Genomic DNA, 19209 nt, shown 5'->3' on the forward strand with positions numbered 1-19209 from the left:
GTACCCTCCGCCAGGCACCGTATGGTGGCTTGCAGAGTATCTACGTAGATGCAGATGAAACTAATGCAGCACATGTCTTAAAAATTGGCGCAAAAAAGTGAGTAAATTAGTTCAGTTGCCTTGGAAGCATATAATTACAGACAAAGTCAAACCAGAAAAAAATAGCGGAATACAAAATCAAATAAGTGTTAATTTACACTCCCGGACATAATAGAAATATCAAGAAATTGCAAAATAAACATGTCTCAAACTCTTATCATATTTTCTGTAGCATACACTTTTGAAATAGGACATTATAAACCAGAAGAAGTCAACGTAAGTTCTTTGAAAAAAATGTTGAGAAAGACACTTGAAGGAATCCCAAATAAGAGCACAGCAGAGTGGAGCATACTAAGAAACACAAAAATCAATGATCTATATGCAAAGATAAACATAATTAAACCTATGAGACTTCATTAGACTGCTTATGCTCTTCTAGCTCCGGAAGAAAGGAAAATCCACCAAGTTTTTACAGAACAATGTCAAGGACGAAGATCTATCGGCGACCTATACTAATTTATTGACAATATCAGAGAGCATATGAAAATCCTACGCCTGGTATGACTTAATTTTTGAAGAGGAAACGAAATTTTATGCTCGCAGTGTGCATTACATTTTAAATGGCGAACACAATAAATAAGATTACCAATATGATTAAGCAGACAGGGTCTGACTTCAAGTCCCATAGTGCTTTGAGCCATTTGAACCAAAAGAGAGTTTTTTACTGTATCTGACCTCGTACTTCGTACAGAGCTGGCGGGTGCAAAAACAAATTCTAAATTCGCAGTTTAATGTTGTCGCTAAGAGATGTGTTTGTCTACGGAGCTGTACCTAACTTTAATCAATTTCGACACGTTGTATAATAAGTTCCCACAAAGGCGTTCCAGTTTTGATGTATAACTTTTTATCAAATCTGTAATGTACTTAAGTGCACAGTGCAGACCGCTTGTCAATACTTTTGTAAATGATTTGATGCTCCATTAGCGAAACATAGCTCAAGTTGTTCTACTTTTCCTGTTTTGCCAATGTAGACTCAGTGAGCTGAAGCGAAATCCAGCGCAGTTTAATACAGTCAGATGTAAAGATTCTCTGTGTTTACCACGTCGTGAAATAATATTTTCTTTAGCTTAAAAGCTGCTGGGTTAAAAAACACAGTCACTGACAGTGTGGGTTGTCAGCAGATGTCAGTGTGCTCGAATACACAGAGACGTACAATGTGCAAATCTGCCAGTCACGCCGGAAATAGGAAAACAACAATATTTCATATCTCCCGGGAAGTAATATATGTAGTGAGCTTAGTGCCGTACCACGTTACCACGGAAGTTGCCCACGTCTCAATAAACGATATCGATGAAACTTGAGGAGTCTGCAGAGGGGGTAACATTATGAAATACGTATTATTTTGTTTGTGCCCAATTTCACTTTTCAGGGTAAAACACAGCCCGAAAGATAACTTGGCATATTTTCGAAACGATGATATATAAAAAATATTTCTCGCATAAAAGTTGATATGTAATAAACGCTCTTGAAAACTGTATAATCGACATTTGTAATAATTTGAAATTCAGGCTACATACATCATGTTTTTGGAAAATAAGCTGTAAACAATGTGTTATCAGAGTATCTTCAACTATTTAATTAAAATATGTTTAACATTCATTGTTAGCCTAGTTATTTATTTTAGTTATCTTTGTTTTACGTTTCAAGTTATTATTTTACTTTCTAAATTCATTTATGTTTTTTTGTTTTTCAGTTTACCGTTTCACATGGGTGTATTTTGTTACCTGAAAATAATAGGTAACTCATCATTATGACACAAAATCATTACAATAATGATAATCTGCAAATAAATGCTTAAAACGTAAAGTTTTCTTACACCACACAAACATAAAATGAACGAAATTTCTTCACATAATATACATGACGCGTAACACAATACAAAACAAAATTCAGCAGAATTTCAAATAGTCGCAGGTCATCCTCTAAATGTCCTGATCTGTATCAGCCATATATCAGTACCTTGGTAAGCCCTGATGAAAAGAACGGGTTATGTACTAGTGACTACGGTTTAATTATACTGTTTTTCAAGAGGAGATTGACACTAAAGTCATTCAACATACGTGAAATGATAAATTAAAAAAAGAATGTAAAACTAAAAATAACAATTTAAAACATAAAAGAAACGTAATTAAAATAAATAATTAGACTAATAATGAATGTTTAGATATTTTACACACATCGAAAAAAGTTTTGCATCACCGCGGTTCCCAGAAGTCCTGAAGACACGTGGATATCGTATCACAGACACAGTCCCTTTGACTGTTCAGAAATGTCACTAAACCCGTCCAAAAATGTAAACAACCATGCATGAGCAGTGTCTATTAGACGGAGGGGGTCCAACAGCCGATCAGTTCCAGTCATTCCACCAGGAGGGAGGTACACGGCTCGTGTTCTCTGTAGTTCAACCATGCCTAGACGGTCAATCTCAACAAGGAAGTGTTCAGGCGTCTCGGAGTGAACCAAAGCGATGTTGTTCGGACATGGAGGAGATACAGAGAGACAGGAACTGTCGGTGACATGCCTCGCTCAGGCCGCCCAAGGGCTACTACTGCAGTGGATGACCGCTACCTACGGATTATGGCTCGGAGGAACCCTGACAGCAACGCCACCATGTTGAATAATGCTTTTTCTGCAGCCACAGGACGTCGTGTTACGACTCGAACTGTTCGCAATAGGCTGCATGATGCGCAGCTACACTTCCGATGTCCATGCCGAGGTCCATCTTTGCAACCACGACACCATGCAGCGCGGTATAAATGGGTCTAACAAAATGCTGAATGGACCGCTCAGGATTGCCATCACGTTCTCCTCACAGATGAGTGTCGCATATGCCTTCAACCAGACCATCGTCGGACACGTGATTGGAGGCAACCCGGTCAGGCTGAACGCCTTAGACATGCTGTCCAGCGAGTGCAGTAAGGTGGAGTTTCCCTGCTGTTTTGGGGTAGCACGTGGGGCCGATGTACTCCGCTGGTGGTAATGGAAGGCGCCGTAACGGCTATACGATATGTGAATGCCATCCTCCGACCGATAGTGCAGCCATATCGGCAGCATATTGGAGAGGCATTCGTCTTTATGGAAGACAATTCGCGCCCCCCATCGCGCACATCTTGTGAATAACTTCCTTCAGGATAACGACATTGCTCGACTAGAGTGGCCAGCATGTTCTCCAGACATGAACCCTATCGAAAATGCCTGGAATAGATTGAAATGGACTGTTTATGGACGACGTGACCCGCCAACTACTCTGAGGGATCTACGCCAAATCGCCGTTGAGGAGTGGGACAATTTGGACCAACAGTGCCTTGATGAACTTGTGGATAATATGTCACGACGAATACAGGCATGCAAGAGTGCAAGAGGACGTGATACTGGGTATTAGAGGTACAGGTGTTTACAGCAATATGGACCACCACCTCTGAAGGTCTCGCTATATGGTGGTACAACATGCAATGTATGGTTCTCATGAGCAATAAAAAGGGCGGAAATGATGTTTATGTTGATCTCTATTCCAAATTTCTGTACAGGTTCCGGAACTCTCGGAACCGAGGTGATGCAAAACTTTTTTTGATGTGTGTAATTAGATATGCTGAAGATACTCAGATAACACATTATTTACAGCTTATTTTCCAAAAATGGTATTTCGAAAATCAGCTTTATTACACATGATGTATGTAACTTGAAAGCTTATTTAATTTATGTTTAAGATGAGTTTTCATTTTTCAAAATTAATTAATGGTAGTGAGATATTCCGGTAAATTTCAGGTTATTACAAAATTCGATTATACAGTTTTCAAGAACGTTAATAACATATTAGCGTTTATATGAAAAACGTTTTTAAATATCATAGTTTCGAAGATATTCGCTCCAAGCCTAATTTGCCAAAATACCTTTCAGGACACGTTTTACCTCTTACAAATGAAATTGGGCACCAACAGAAAATATCTATTGACACTTGGAAATGCTCCCTTGTTATTACCGTCCTCGTTATGTAACACGACCCGGTTGCATACACACAGGGGCGAGCGGCTACGATGAGAGCGACGATGGGAAGTTTTGTCATCATTCTGAAAATCCATACAACTTCGTCAGCGCGCGCGCGCACACACACACACACACACACATACACACACACACACACACACACACACATTTTGCTCTCCCAGTCACCGTTCAGTATTTTACTTTGTATACAGTTAGTGCAAGACACAATGGACCTTCAAACTAGCCGGCCGCAGTGGCCGAGCGGTTCTAGGCCCTTCAGTCTGGAACAGCGCGACCGCTACGGTCGCAGGTTCGAATCCTACATCAGACATGGATGTGTGTGGTGTCCTTAGGTTAGTTAGGTTTAAGTAGTTCTAGGGGACTGATGACCTCAGATGTTAAGTCCCAAAGTACTCAAGTCATTTGAACCATTTTTGAACCTTCAAACAAAAGTGCCGCAACGTTATTTCCACAACTATACTGTCTGCATTACTTATCCAAAATAAGTGAAGGTTTGTTATAAGCTAAATCTCGACTGTGGTTCGATCTTTGTATGCACTTACTCTGTGTGATGTTCAATGAAACCTCAAGTTAAGTGTCATAATGTTTTTGCACGTCTGAATTGTCTGTAAAAATGCCGGTCAGAGAGTTTCCTACACGTAGGATGAGCAGGAGGGGGATGGTGATGGTGGGAATGGGGGACTTGGTATCATTCTCGTTCAGTGGTAATGCCAGCTGAACAACATCTGCACGTACTTGTCTGCAATGCATTTGGTTTAGTTGCCTGCAGGCATCAACGTCCTTACACATGCACTCACTAAAAGCTATCACGAGATACAATCTATGCAGCTGTACGTTAAAGACATGGAATATTCTGTCTGTTAGGAAGGTTCAAACAGGCCTGATAGGTGTCGATCAGAAGAAATATCGCTGAGATATTTAGCTCAATATATTATAGAACGTAACACATACACGGCCAGTCTGCCACTGTATGTAGGCAATCATGGTGTGTGACTTCAAAAAGGATGGTACTAAGACAGTGTAGCACTAAGCTTATCAACCGTGGACCAGAATTCACATAGATATACAACTCTGAAATTTTCGCCTTTCAAATCGGATCATCTAACTGCCTCTCCTGATGCGTATTGTTTCGTCGACCATATTTTTCTGCCACTTCTTCCTTATCTCTCTCTGTGTAGCTCATTACTGAAACGGCAAAACATTAACATTGGCAATTTATGATTTGTTTAACCGTAATTAATTACTTCCGAACCGCAACTCCTGTTCAGATGACTGCGTATAAATTCATTAGATTGTCACAGATCTGTAGAAATACCTATTGCGCTGAAAATAAAGTGTTAGGGAATAAACTAAACAGAGTTATATGGTTCAAATGGCTCTGAGCACTATGGGACTTAGCATTTGAGGTCATCAGTGCCCTAGACTTAGAACTACTTAAACCTAACTAACCTAAGGATATCACACACATTCATGCCCGAGGCAGAATTCGAACCTGCGACCGTAGCAGCAGTGCGGTTCCGAATTGAAGCGCCTAGAACCGCACGGCCACAGGAGCCGGCAAACAGAGTTGTAAACAGCGTCCGCATTGGTGTATATCGATGTATCAAAAAGTCACTGAGAAGCCTAGTATTTTGTACGGGACGGCAAACAGGTCACTTTTCAAAGGGGAACTCCACTCTGAAGTTGCATGGTTTCGTCAGTGTGGGGTGTCGATGTTTGAGATCGATGGCGTTAAAGCTTCATGAGTCTGTATTTGATAGTTATGCAGCCCATTAGCCATTAGCGTAAAGTGAAAGCATTTCGCCTGTTGGATGATTATTATGTTGAGCAGGAAGGTAAACTGATAATTTTCCAAGACGGAAACCAGTACGGAAATGTGCAGGAATGCTATTTATTAGACGCAGTCCGTTTCTTCTTTTTATACTATTGGCTAATGGTCGGCATGACTACGAAGAAAGCTTTACACCACTGCTCTTATACAGAGTGAGGCAAATAAAAGTGGCCCGGAGAACAGAGTTCCATGGTACAAAGAAATACGGCAGAGGAATGGAAGTACAGTATTAACCTAAATAATAGCATATCCTAAAAGTGACCACTATTCATCTCTTGGCACTTCTGGGCCCCGGTCAGCAAGTTGCTGAATGCGGATCGAAGCTGGACTGCTGGAACTCCTACAGCCTCATCCGAAATGTTCTGCTGCAGTTCTTGAAGACTATGACGGTTGTTGCGATACACCTTAGACTTGAGGGCTCCCCACAAAGTGATCGCATACTGGTAGATCAGGTGAGCCGGGTGGCCAGCTAGGTCTGCGACCAGACTAACAACTTTATCAGGCACGAAGATTGTGTAAATGTGCACGAAAGTTCGTCTGGCTTTATGGAGAGTTTCTCCATCCTATTGGAAGTAACTGTAGGTCTTTTCCTCCTTCGTAAACGCTGCCAGAAAGTTACGTCCAATCCTGTCCACTCGTCCGGCCCACTTTCATTTGCCCCTCTGTATTTCGTCGACACACAGCGCAGAATCTATGTCTTCCCAGGTAGGGACTCCCTCTTGATGAATGTCTTCCTGCACAGTATTCTAAGCGTTGTCGGCATTTGTATATATACACCCTGCAGATACTGTAATTTGATCCTTACTGACCCCTCCAGACCGAACCGTGTGCGTGACAACTAGCACCATTCACAAAAACGAAGAATCAGTTAACCAATCGGAAGCTGGGCTCTTTGTGTTAGCTTCTAATTAATCCCACTGCTGAGATGTTCAGATGTGTGCTGTGGTAACACCTCCCATTTAAGTCATAAAGTACAATACTATAGCACACTTACGAGCAATTGAATTAGAGGTAGTCACTGTGCTGGAGCGAAGGCGAAAATGCAACTGCGCCGGACGTCGCCTGACCCTCTACTGGCAAGTAGAGCGCAATAATGAAATGATCGTATGTGATGAAAGACCTCATCTGGGGTTGTCCGGCCATCTGTGCAAGTCTTTGTATTTGAAGCCAATTAAGCGTCGTTGAAGATAAGATGAAATGATGTAGACAAGACAAACACCCAGTCCGCAAACGAACAAAATCTGCGACCCGGATCGAACCCGGGACCCCAAAATCCAGAGACAACGAGCCTAACCACTTTTTTCTTTACCTTATTTATTTATTTTTTCCTTTCTTATTTATTTAAATATTCAGGCATCCATCCATCCCTAAAGCCCGTCCCTGCGCTCGCCGGGCTGTGCCTTCATCGGCTAGCTCCCTTGAGCTATATTCAATTTTCCTTAAGTAATTAAATGCTTCTTCAGTAAAATTAACTAAAAACTTCATTTTCCCTTGAAACCAGAACTTCCTTCTTTTAAAGGGTTTGTTGTTGTGGCATCTTAGAGTAATTAATAATGTGTTCTTACCTTCATTTGAAATGATGAAAGTAAGTTGTACTTCTGCATAAACACGAAACTTGCCCTGAAACGTAAGATTTTGATGTGTAACCTTTTTAAATGGCCTTGCTTTTATAAAAGGCTTATGAACAGATCAAATTTTTCATTTTCCCAATTGCTGTTGACCATTTTATCTCTTTCTTGGTTCAAGAACAGTTTGAATTCAGTTACACTTTCTCCTTCATCGTTTATGAAATAGTTTATATAGGAATATATAAGTCAGAAAAGAAATTCAGCAATCAGTCATAAATCCGTTCTGTATTTTTACTGCAGATCTAGATTTCAGTTATAGTATAGTTATCGTCGGTGCATTTAAATCGAATCAGTAGAAGACTTTACGCCACTGCTCTTATACTTCGATGCCACATAGTTCCGAATTACGTTTCTAGAGATAGGGACCCCTTCTTGATAAATGCCTTCTCGCACACTATATTGAGCTATAACCTGGCAACGTAAGTCCTAAAGTCGTATAATAGCGTTTTTGGTCAAAAGCTTGATGAGTCTACTCGATTTAAATGCGCTGAAGGTAGCTGTTCAATAGTTCAAATCTAGATCTGCAATAAAAATACAGAGTGGATGTGCGACTGATTGCTGAATTACTTTTTCTTTTTTTTATCTAGATTTCATCTGTTGAATAGCCATCTTCAGTGCTAAAAATTAACAAGAAATTATACAAGAATCAGTACGTAAAAGATGTAAATTCAAACCGTTTTGTATAATACTATTGACAAAGTTAGATAACGTATCGTTTTAATCGGGTCATGTGCACAACAGTCCCAATGGAATGAAACTTGGATACTTAAGCCACGGAATTGTGCTCGTCTTTGAAGCCGGAAACATTTTTAAATCCGTGTGCATTATTTTCTTGGTGTTAATTTCAGTCATTGTTGTTATTCTTTAAGGTATGGATCTGACTTGGAATACTGTGATAACAAATGGGAGAGTATATCAAGTCATAAGAATGGTACAGATATTTCTATTTCCAGAGCCACAGCCGTCAGCAGGGTGTATTCCCAATACTTCGCTCATTGTCGAACGTCGTTCAACTGGGGCTGCAATTGTAACATTTAATTGTAAGTATAGCCATCAAATATATATATGTGATCGATTTCCTAGGATGATGATCCTGCCTTTGCGTGCTTGGGGTGCAGCGCTGGTGGCCTGTGGCGGGATGGTTCACGTTTCCTGTTAACGGCAGGAGCCATCCGAATGGAAAGACCTGCTGGGATGCAGGAATGTAGTTTACTTAACCGTGTTGTCCTCTAGACAGCCGAATAGTGAACCAATATTTAGTATGTGTTGGGCAGCTTTCGTGATCGCATAGAAATTTGAGAAGATTCGATATGGACGTGTGTTTGCACTGGACCATTGTTCCCTTCCCATGTAAATTGTCCGGTTGCCTACTTCAGCACATTTCGCATCTTTATTTAGTTGAGGGAACATCGACTGTGGTGTATGTGTGTGCATCTAGCAGGTGAAATACAGGTGGAAGACGTGTTTGCTGGTTCTCTAGACACGAGAAACACCTTAGTTGACTTGTAAATTATGGGGATAATTTGGAATCTGTTACATCACTGACATCGGTACTTGCAAGTGGAAATATCAGTTTCCTCTGTTGTTTTTTTTTTGCGAGTTTTCATGTAAAGGTCTTCACAGACGGGATAAGTTTCTAGTTACTCAGTGGTTTACAGCACGCTCCACCTTGCTAAAGTTTCAAGTTTCTAGAGAAATAATTTCCAGCCTATATCTTCGGAATTATGTTGCACGAGTGATACTGCTATGCAAGCAATATTGCTATGTGCTTGATATCGAGAAGTATCACGAAAATGGTGTGATATTCTGGCAAACCACGCCAAACTACATATATTCTTGTGATCCCAGAGTCTGGAGATGGGTGTAGAAAAGCAGGCAAGCAAGCAGGTCGGGGCCAGAAGCAGTAATTCTTTTGTGCTGAGGGGAGCCAACCTCGAATTTGGAGAACAGTTCTGAGAGAGACTTGAGTCCCCTGAGGGTGCTGTGGTCACGTGTCAGGAATGGATGACCACCTGACCTTGAGGGAAATATCTAGTGAAGCGAAGAGTATGCCTACAGTGCATATGTTTATGCTGTCTGTCAGTGTGGTATATGTACGAGTGTCTGGCTGCCGATAGCTGTATGAATAATGTAAAAGGGCCGATTTTGTATGGCGCAGTATACGAATTGTGTGTTTACTACATCGACATGGTGTGTGGTGATATATTGCTGGGTGTATATCGGTTTCATGCTCTAATATTCAAGCTCCTGTCCTCAGAGGCAGAACAGTGTAATTGGGTAAGAGTCTTCCCATATTTCATGATCTGTAGGCCACTTTGCAAGATTTGATTGTCAGTGCCATTCGGTGATCTGTGCAAAATAGTTTTTTGCCACTGAATGTCTCATCTGCAGAAAGCAAAAAAAAAAGGCGGATGATGCTTCCACGCTGGTGGCATCAGTAATTGGGCAGGTAAATTCAATAACAGCTAATTATAATGCTTTATTCATTCACAAGACATCCTTTGTGCTGGGACGTAGGAGCATCTACAAACTGATTCGAACAAGGTGAAGGTAAGGAATCTACAGAAAGTTCTGAGAAAGCAAGTGTTCAAAGACAAGTTGAAGCAGACATCCATCTCTGGCGGGGATGCCATCACTCATCCTCCACTGTGGCATTAGGACATCTCCAGACCAGTAGCTGTAAGTCGTGTGAAGTTAGCACCCCTTTTTCGAGAAATATACATTTTTTTCAGAGTTCTTGATAGATATGGCATAGTTCTAGAGTTCTTTGTACAAAATTTCAATAGTTCTGCAGAATTTAGCGAAGAAAACAACAAAATTCGAAAAAATTTTCGTATCGAAAAAGGTTCTTTGGCAATTTCCGCAAAATGTAAATAAGTACAAGAGTTCTGAGCACAGTTCTGAACAGAGCTCCAAGAGTTCTTTCGAAAATCCAAGTAACATTTTTTTGTGCAGCTAATAGTTTACGAGATAATTGCATTTTAATGAGAAAATCTTTTCACTTCCTGTGAAGTTGGCACACCTTTTTTTAGAAATATATATTTTTTTCAGAGTTCTTGATAGATATGGCATAGTTCTAGAGTTCTTTGTACAAAATTTCAATAGTTCTGCAGAATTTAGCGAAGAAAACAACAAAATTCGAAAAAATTTCGAATCGAAAACATTTTTTGTCAATTTTCGTAAAAATTAAACTTGTACAACAGTTCTGAGGACAGTTCTGAACAGAACCCCAAGAGCTCTATCGAAAATCCCAACAACATTTTTCTATGGCGATAATGGTTTGAGATAAATTGATTTAATATGGGAGACACTTTCTTTACGGAAAATATAAATATATTCGTACAACAGTTCTGATGACAGTTCTGGACACCACGTGAAGAGTTCTATCGAAAATCCTTGTGAAATTTTTTTGTGCAGGTAATAGTTTAAGAGGTAATTGCAACTTAATTAAGAATTCCATAAGAGCTCCTACTGTGAAGCTGGCACCCTTTTTTTCAGAAATGTATACTTTTTTCAGATTTCTTGATAGATATGGCATAGTTCTAGAGTTCTTTGTACAAAATTTCAATAGTTCTACGGAATTTAGCGACGAAAACAATATTCGAAAAAATTTTCGTATCGAAAACATTCTTCGTCAATTTTCGCAAATTGTAAATAAGTACAACAGTTCTGAGCACAGTTCTGAACAGAACTCCAAGAGTTCTATCGAAAACATAAGTAACATTTTTTTGTGCAGCTAATAGTTTACGAGATAATTGCAATTTAAGGAGAAAATCTTTTCACTTACTGTGAAGTTGGCACCCTTTTTTTCAGAAATGTATATTTTTTTCAGAGTTCTTGATAGATATGGCATAGTTCTAGAGTTCTTTGTACAAAATTTCAATAGTTCTGCAGAATTTAGCGAAGAAAACAACAAAATTCGAAAAAATTTTCGTATCAAAACATTTTTTGTCAATTTTCGTAAAAATTAAACTTGTACAACAGTTCTGAGAACAGTTCTGAACAGAACCCCAAGAGCTCTATCGAAAATCCCAACAACATTTTTCTATGGCGATAATGGTTTGAGATAAATTGATTTAATATGGGACACACTTTCTTTATGGAAAATATAAATATATTCGTACAACAGTTCTGATGACAGTTCTGGACACCACGTGAAGAGTTCTATCGAAAATCCTTGTGAAATTTTTTTGTGCAGGTAATAGTTTAAGAGGTAATTGCAACTTAATTAAGAATTCCATAAGAGCTCCTACTGTGAAGCTGGCACCCTTTTTTTCAGAAATGTATACTTTTTTCAGATGTCTTGATTGATATGCCATAGTTCTAGAGTTCTTTGTACAAAATTTCAATAGTTCTGCAGAATTTAGCGACGAAAACAATATTCGAAAAAATTTTCGTATCGAAAACATTCTTCGTCAATTTTCGCAAATTGTAAATAAGTACAACAGTTCTGAGCACAGTTCTCAACAGAACTCCAAGAGTTCTATCGAAAACCCAAGTAACATTTTTTTGTGTAGCTAATAGTTTACGAGATAATTGCAATTTAAGGAGAAAATCTTTTCACTTACTGTGAAGTTGGCACCCTTTTTTTCAGAAATGTATATTATTTTCAGAGTTCTTGATAGATATGGCATAGTTCTAGAGTTCTTTGTACAAAATTTCAATAGTTCTGCAGAATTTAACGAAGAAAACAACAATACTCGAAAAAAATTTCGTATAGCAAACATTCGTTATTAATTTTCGCAAAAAGTAAATTCGGACAACAGTTCTGAGCGCAGTTCTGAACAGAACCCCAATAGTTCTATAGAATATCCTAATTACAATTTTTTGTGCAGCTAACACATTACGATATAATTGCAATTTAATTAGGGAACCTCTTCACTTACTGTGAAGTTGGAATCCTTTTCTTCAGAAATATATATATATTTTCCGAGTTGTTGATAGAAATGTCATAGTTCTAGAGTTATTTGTACAAAATTTGAATAGTCCTGCAGAATTTAGCGAAAAAAACAACAATACTCGAAAAATGTTTCGTATCGAATACATTCTTTGTCAATTTTCGCAAAAAGTAAATTCGTACAACAGTTCTGAACAGAACACCAAGAGCTCTATCGAAAATCCTAATAACATCTTTTTGTGGCGATGATAGTTTATACGGTAACTGCTTTGATGTTAGACCCACTTTCTCCACAGAAAAAGTAAATTCGTTCAACAGTTTTGATGAACAGTTCTGGTTAACACGTCAAGACTTCTATCTATAATCATAATAACATTTTTTGTGGTTGTAATAGTTTGTATGGTAATTGATTAATTGTGGGGCACTCTTACTCAAAAAAAAAGAAATTATGTCTGTTCGTATGCTCTGATGCCAGCTCTGGATAGTATTGTAAGAGTTCTATCGAAAAAACTAGTAACATATTCTGTGCAGGTAATTGTTTACGTAGTAACTGCCATTATTAAGGAATGCTTATGAGCATTTCCCGTGAAGTTTGAACCCCTTTTACGATAAATATAAATTTTTTTCACAGTTTTTGATATATATGCAATAGTTCTAGATTTCCCTGCTCAAAACACGAATAGTTCTACAGAATTTCGGGAAGAAAACAATAACACGGCAAAATTTTGGTATGGTAAAAAATTATTTGTCAGTTTGGAAAAAATAAATTTGTATAACAGTTCTGTTGGCAGTTCTGGATAGCACCGGAAGAGTTGCATTGAAAATGATAAGAACATTTTTGTGGCGATAATAGTTTATACAATAATTGTTTTAATCTGATACTCACTTTATCTAATATAGCAAAATTCGTAGAATAGTTCTGATGACAGTTCTGAATATCACCCACAGAGTTCTACCAAAAACTATAATAACATTATTTGTGACGATGACATTATATGAGATAATTACTGTGGGACTCACTTTTGTCATGTAAAAGTAACAAAATTCGTACAAAAGATCTGACGGCATTTCTTAATACGACCCTAAGAGTTCTACCGACAACTGTAATAACATTTTTTGTGGGGATAACAGTTAATGAGATAATAGCATTTTCGAGAGACCCAATTGGTCTACATTATAATAAATTGGCACAACCCTTTAGCTGCCAGTTCTGGATAGCACCGAAAGAGTTCTTTTAAAAACCCTCATAACATTTTTATGGTGCCAGTAGATTATGAAATAGATTGTGTGTTCACTCTGCAGTGGGTGTGCGCCGATGTGAAACTTACTGGCAGATAAAAACTGTGTGCCGGATCGGGTCTCTAACCCCAGGCTCTGACCAAAGAATATCGTCACAATATCCTTTCGTCCAGGAGTGCTTCTTCTGCAATTTTCGTAGGACAACTTCTACGAAATTGGGAACGCAGGAGATGAAGTACTGCTGAAAGTACAGCTATGAGTACGATCGTAAATTCTCACTTTTATTTTGGAAAACCGAAAATCGAAAACCGGATGTATATTCTACTAAATACAAAAAGTCTAAATGTTTAGCACTATACAAATGCCAGTACACCTTCTTAAGACTGACTGTAGTAACTGTAGGTGGAAGCGTGGGATGTGCACGCTTAGATGATTCAAGGAGAGAAGGCTCGTCAGAGCAAAACAAACAGATGGCTGAGAGAGCAGATACATTCACACGCGCCACTAACCAGATGGTGTCACACCTGTCGAGAATCGCACCAGAGGTACAATGAGCTGTGGTGGAGTGCTGTTGGCTTGGTTACTATGCAACTTACTTGATGGGCATCAATACACCATTATATTAATGTACAATACTTGAGAAACAATGTCATTCACACACTCCGAGTTCCTTATCACTCAGTACTAGACTAAATTACCGGCCTGGTGATAAGCAGCCTATGTACCTCACCGACTACACATCTTCGTGTTATAAGAAAAAAAAGAGAAAAATACCAAGGGACACAAAATATGATTCCGGATAAACCGGAAATCCGGATTATTGAGGACCAAATAAACGAGGTTCTTATTTACAAATTTCGAACTTCTTATTAACTTTAATACTGTATCCCCTCAACATTATAACACCTCTATCAGTCATGTATTGAATTAGGATTTAAACATACTACTTAGTTCGTTTGTACGATATATTCAGTAAATATACTTACATTTCTATACATTGTAAAGACTTTTAACTCTCGCTGTAGTGTAACTCATCAAACTTCCACACTTCCTTTCTAACTAGAACAAATGTTTGCAACAATATTAACGACATCAATTTCAAATTTATTCGTTACACACAGCACATGTTTTTATGTATCCTAGCGGCTGGTGATGTTGCAATATAACTTTCATCCATGAGGGTCCTGGGCATATTTTTAGCTGTTAGTGGGTCCTGGATGTCATGAGAGCTCAAAACAATCACTGTTTTACGTGATAAAATTCATCTGGTTCTTCCTGATTCTAAAAATATACACTTCATGTGTGCCTTTCATTGTTGTATGTATGATTCAGTATCGACGCTAATGCTCTCTTGATGAGATATGAGCCGATTGCTCGTTTTTATCCACTGTGCCCTTTCGTATTTCATTTCAGCGATTAGTTTATTTGTTTATCAACGTAGTAAGTAGTACAAAGCTTATCCAGAATGTAAACTGCACTTAAATTCTGTTTGAACTGTTTAATAGTCAGTGTCCGCTGTCTGAACGTCAAATATCAGATTAATACACTGCGCCTGGTTGCGTTATTTTATAGGAATTTTATTATTTTAAGTGGGAAGTACTAGATAATGTTGAAGAAATTCGAAGCATATTGTTCGAAGAGCATAATATTATTCGAAATTTACCTGTACCAATAGGTGCAGCCAAAGCAGCATTTGTGATGCTGTAATTACCTCATAGATAACGATATTTGTCTATTGTAGTTTTGTATTCCAATCAGAATTTTGAGAGCATCAAAGCCTCATTTCAGCGTGAGAGAGGGGTAAGATCAATAGATGATATTGAATTGAAAGCCTTCATCAGTCTCTTGTTTTTAATTGTTGTTAACAAAAGTAACAGATAAAGCCTGGAAGATCTGTGTGGAACTGATGGTGATGGCATTGAAAAATTTCACCTCGCAAACGAACATAAAACGTTTCAAATTTATTCTGGAGAGCCTTAGATTTTACAGTCGCGCTATTCGTGATGAAAGGAGACAATTAGACAAGCTAACAGCTATTCGGGAAATATTTACTGTGTTTGTACGCAACTACCACAAATCTTACACCCTTGGAGAAAATGTTACAGTAGGCAAGAAGCTGGAAGGATTCTGTGGAAGGTACAGTTTTCGCCAATATGTATCAATCAAAACAAACGAGTATGGATTCTTAAGTGTGGATTCTTAAGTATTTTACCTGTACAGTTTGGAAATATACGCTGTGTTGCAACCAGAAGGATTTACTAACTGAGCAATAAACAATTTGATGTTGTTCTGTGACTGTGTAGACCTATATATCAGTCAGGTCGAAATGTGAAAGCGGACAACTGGTTTACTAGTACTGGAATGATAATAGAGCTATGAAGGGAGAGTTTTTCTTTTGTTGGCATGATGAAGAAAAACAAGTGTGGAGATTTCTCTAGAGTTTGCTATCAGTAAAAGAAGGGCTGCCCACATTTCCTTTTTTGACTTCCACAAGACTGAACTCTAGTTTCCTCCGTACCTAATAGGGGAAGTGAGTGATCCAGGCATCACGTTTGCATGAAGATAATTCGATAGGTGCTGACATTGTAGATAAACGGAAGCCATCCACCGTAAATTTTAAAATAGCGTTAAGTGTGGTATTTTCACAGCGGATAAGCCGAATGCTTTGTACAACGCTGCAAGAAGTGTGCGCCGCTGGTCACTGGTTGTATTTTTGTAATGATCAGTACAGTTGGAATCTATGCACAAGTGATTTATTGTGGCAACAGGAAGAATTGTATCAAAAGGAAAGGGTTCCTGAATCAGCTTTGTTATACAATGTTGTTTTCTTCGCTAAATTCTGCATAACTATTGAAATTTTGTACCGAGAACTCTATAACTATGACTTATCTATCAAGAACTCTGAAAAAAATATATATTTCTGAAAAAAAGGGTGCCAGCTTCACAGTAGGAGCTCTTATGGGGTTCTTAATTAAGTTGCGATTACCTCTTAAACTATTACCTGCACTAAAAAATTCTACTAGGAATTTCGATAGAACTCTTCACGTAGTGTCCAGAACTGTCATCAGAACTGTTGTACGAATATATTTATATTTTCTGTAGAGAAAGTGTGTCCCACATTAAATCAATTTATCACAAACTATTATCGCCATAGAAAAATTTTATTAGGATTTTCGATAGAGCTCTTGGGGTTCTGTTCAGAACTGTCCTCAGAACTGTTGAACCAGTTTAATTTTTGCGAAAATTGACAAAAAATGATTTCGATAGAAAAATTTTTTCGAATTTTGTTGTTTTCTTCCCTAAATTCTGCAGAACTATTGAAATTTTGTACAAATAACTCTAGAACTATGGCATACCTGTCAAGAACTGTGAAAGAAATATACATTTCTGAAGAAAAGGGTGCCAACTTCACAGTAAATGAAAAGATTTTCTCCTTAAATTGCAATTATTTCGTAAACTATTAGCTGCACAAAAAAATGTTAATTGGGTTTTAGATAGAACTCTTGGAGTTCTGTTCAGAACTGTGCTCAGAACTGTTGTACTTATTTACAATTTGCGAAAATAGACGAAGAATGTTTTCGATACGAAAGTTTTTTCGAATATTGTTTACGTCGCTAAATTTTGCAGAACTATTGAAATTTTGTACAAAGAACTCTAGAACTATGGCATATCTATCAAGAAATCTGAAAAAAGTATACATTTATGAAAAAAAGGGTGCCAACTTCACAGTAAGGAAAAGATTTTCTCCTTAAATTGCAATTATCTCGTAAACTATTAGCTGCACAAAAAAATGTTAATAGGGTTTTCGATAGAACTCTTGGGTTCTGTTCAGAACTGTGCTCAGAACTGTTGTACTTATTTACAATTTGCGAAAATTGACGAAGAATGTCATCGATACGAAAATTTTTTCGAATATTGTTTTCGTCGCTAAATTTTGCAGAACTATTGAAATTTTGTACAAAGAACTCTAGAACTATGACATATCTATCAAGAAATCTGAAAAAAGTATACATTTCTGAAAAAAAGGGTGCCAACTTCACAGTAAGTGAAAAGATTTTCTCATTAAAATGCAATTATCTCGTAAACTATTAGCTGCACAAAAAAATGTTACTTGGATTTTCGAAAGAACTCTTGGAGCTCTGTTCAGAACTGTGTTCTGAACTCTTGTACTTATTTACATTTTGCGGAAATTGCCAAAGAACGTTTTCGATACGAAAATATTTTCGAGTATTGTTGTTTTCGTCGCTAAATTCTGCAGAACTATTGAAATTTTGTACAAAGAACTCTAGAACTATGCCATATCTATCAAGAACTCTGAAAAAAATATATCTTTCTGAAAAAAAGGGTGCCAACTTCACAGTAAGTGAAAAGATTTTGTCATTAAAATGCAATTATCTCGTAAACTATTAGCTGCACAAAAAAACGTTACTTGGATTTTCGAAAGAACTCTTGGAGCTCTGTTCAGAACTGTGCTCAGAACTCTTGTACTTATTTACATTTTGCGGAAATTGCCAAAGAACGTTTTCGATACGAAGATTTTTTCGAATATTGTTGTTTTCTTCGCTAAATTCTGTAGAACTATTGAAATTTTGCACAAAGAACTCTAGAACTATGCCATATCTATCAAGAACTCTTAAAAAAATGTATATTTCTCGAAAAAGGGGTGCTAACTTCACACGACTGTAGCTGTAGGATACCGAATTCCCGCCATTTTTCTCTTCTGTAGGACAGTGCTTCGAATTCTGTTTGTGTAATTGTTCTGATTTCCCCCGTCTGTGCTTAGAAAGTGCTCTCTTTGCAAACAATAAGAATGCTTATATGTTTAACAGTGTTTACATGAGCATGCACAGACATGATGAAGGCTTTTAGTGGTGAGAATGTTTGATGTTTCTGAGACATATATTGACAGCAGAACGAACATTTTGTGGTGATGTGTCCGCCACACTGGGCAGGAAAGCACACATGCGCGGCTAGATGCAGCTTGCATGTCCCATTAGGATCAGTAGGAACAATGTTTCCTGTGCTGTTCTAGGAAGCATTGGAGCAGATTTCTATAGCGCAGGACCCGTATCACTACATCATCGCGCCAGGAACAGTTCCTAGGTGAATATGTATTTCGACAGGAATTTGTCCGGTGTCAAGTATGAAAGGGATGCCGCTGCCTCATACTTGTGGGATCGAAACAGACACCTGTGCATGGTTCGGCAGCTGACAGCGTCGGTGTCAGGCATCAGGTGGCGGAATGTGTTTTTTATTAGTGATCTTTTATTTGAACTATATTCTGTCGATTTCACCCACCAATAGGATGCTGCAAAATGACAAAGAAAACTACCCCATACATGTGAAGAATATCGATTTAATTAATTTGCATCAATTTTTTATATCAACATGGTGTTAGCAGTACAATAATTATGGGGAGGGTGTGCATGAGTGGGTGACATGGAGCAGAACAGAAGATTAAGCGCTGAACACTAGGCTAATTTCCATAATTTTTATGTAAAACACAGTAC

Source organism: Schistocerca serialis, chromosome 3 (assembly GCF_023864345.2).
Source record: "Schistocerca serialis cubense isolate TAMUIC-IGC-003099 chromosome 3, iqSchSeri2.2, whole genome shotgun sequence".
Classification (NCBI taxonomy): domain Eukaryota; kingdom Metazoa; phylum Arthropoda; class Insecta; order Orthoptera; family Acrididae; genus Schistocerca; species Schistocerca serialis.